The sequence below is a fragment of the Sinocyclocheilus rhinocerous genome, unplaced genomic scaffold (genome assembly GCF_001515625.1).
Source record: "Sinocyclocheilus rhinocerous isolate Xijiao unplaced genomic scaffold, SAMN03320098_v1.1 scaffold547, whole genome shotgun sequence".
In the NCBI taxonomy this organism is placed as follows: domain Eukaryota; kingdom Metazoa; phylum Chordata; class Actinopteri; order Cypriniformes; family Cyprinidae; genus Sinocyclocheilus; species Sinocyclocheilus rhinocerous.
In genome coordinates this window covers 10,317-12,578 of record NW_015662974.1, presented here as the reverse complement: position 1 = coordinate 12,578, position 2,262 = coordinate 10,317, and positions in this window count along the sequence as shown.

Here is a 2,262-nt window from a genome sequence, read left to right as displayed (position 1 = left end):
CAAACACACACACACACACACACACACACACACACCACAACTAGATCCTAGTGAACTGTCAAATTACAGACCCATCTCAAATCTTCCTTTTATGTCTAAAATTTTAGAAAAAGTTGTGTCTGCTCAATTGTGCTCCTTCCTGCAAAAAAATGATCTCTATGAAGAATTTCAGGTTTCAGGCCCCACCATAGCACAGAAACTGCACTTGTTAAAATTACAAATGACTTGCTTCTTGCGTCAGACCAAGGCTGCATCTCATTGCTAGTTTTACTTGATCTCAGTGCTGCGTTTGACACTATAGATCATGACATACTCATAGATCGATTACAAAACTATACAGGTATTCAAGGGCGGGCTTTAAGATGGTTTAGATCCTACTTGCCAGATCATTATCACTTTGTTTATTTAAACAGGGAATCATCTCAATTAATGCAAGTATGGAGTGCCGCAAGGATCTGTCTTAGACCCTCTGCTATTTTCAATATACATTGAAAATATGGGATTAGTTTCCACTGTTATGCTGATGATACTCAACTATACTGTATATTTCAACAAGACCAGATGAAACTTCTAAAGTATCTAAGCTAACAAAGTCTGTTAAAAATTTAAAAGATTGGATGACCAATAATTTTCTACTAAATTCGGATAAGACAGAGATATTGCTTATTGGACCAAAATAAATAAATAAACAAAAATAAAAAAAAACAGTACATGGAATCTCTTAGATTACAATTTGCATCTAGACAGATTTACTGTTACTTCCTCTACAGTCAAAAAATTTGGGTGTTATATTAGACAGCAACTTCAGATTTCTGAAAATCAGATTTGCCATGTTACAAAAACAGCATTCTTCCATCTTAGAAACAAATTTCCTCTATTGAGGACAATAAAGAAATGAAATGATCTTGAAATGCCAAGCTACAAAACATGTTACCTGTTTCTGATGCAGAAAAGCTAGTTCATGCATTCATGACCTCTAGACTGGACTATTGTAATGCACTGCTAGGTGGTTGTCCTGCATCCTCAATAAACAAGCTACAGGTAGTCCAAAATACAGCGGCTAGAGTCCTTACCAGGTCAAGAAAATATGACCATATTACCCCAATTTTACAGTCTCTCGGTTATTCTGTTTATGTGCCTACAACCTATAGAACACCACCTCTCTGAATTCTGGGACATTTAACTGTCAACAAATGTATGTGATTTAATTTGGTCATTTTTTTTTTATTGAACAGTATCAATTTACACACTCAAGTGGGGAACAATAAAATGCATATGACAAAATATACACTTTAACAATCACGTCTCCATCATACATAAATGTCCATGTGTGTATATATGTATATATCTACATACAATAACAATAAACAAAACAAACACTCTTTAAACATTTGAGGGGGTTTCAAGGAGGAAAAAATAAATAAATAAATAAAATAAAGGATACAAAATCTTGCCAGTCTTAAAAGGAAAGAGACTCATACATGGTTATATACAGTTCCCCAAGGGATTGATTATCTTTGGATAAGTGTTTTAAAGATTCTAAGTATTCTGCTTTATTTGGCGCTAGATATAATATCCTCCGGTACTGTATGCAGACAGCCGACAACGTGCATTATTTAGTATACATCTCTTGCATCCAAAGCCAAAATATACTGCAATGAATAATATGCATAATCAGAGGTGTCTGCTCTAGTGTTGATCTTCAGTGCACTTGAAATAATAGTGATGAGGTAAGTGCTTCCGGTCGCCATCTTGTCTTTTAGCCGTGCATGAGAGAGAGAGCGGTGGCTGCGCTGGAGAAACCGACCAAACTCTTTTCTCTTTTGCCTTATTAATATTTCTATTACGAGATGTCAAAACGGCATCGGTTGGATTTAGGCGATGATTATTCGTCGAGCAAGAAGAGGTCATCTGACGGGTATGTTGAGCTGGAGGAGTGTTTTAGCAGTGAGCGGCTAGGTTGTGCTAGCATGTTCACACTCTTGTGCTGGTGTGGGTTTAATACTGCACAGATAGTGACATCGTTGCTAACACATATTGTATATCAAACGCACGCTTGCTTTCCGAAGAGGTTATTGTAGCTCGTTGTTTGTACAGAAGCGTGTGAGTCTTTGTGACTGATGCCGCTAGCACGTGCGCTGCTGCTGCTGCGGCGGTTTGACGTACAACTGACACTATTTACATTTCTCTTGTTTTTTTTTTTTTGGAGTAGTTACTTTATTTTTCTGGTTTGCAGTGTGTAAAGAAGCAGACATGAAGCCT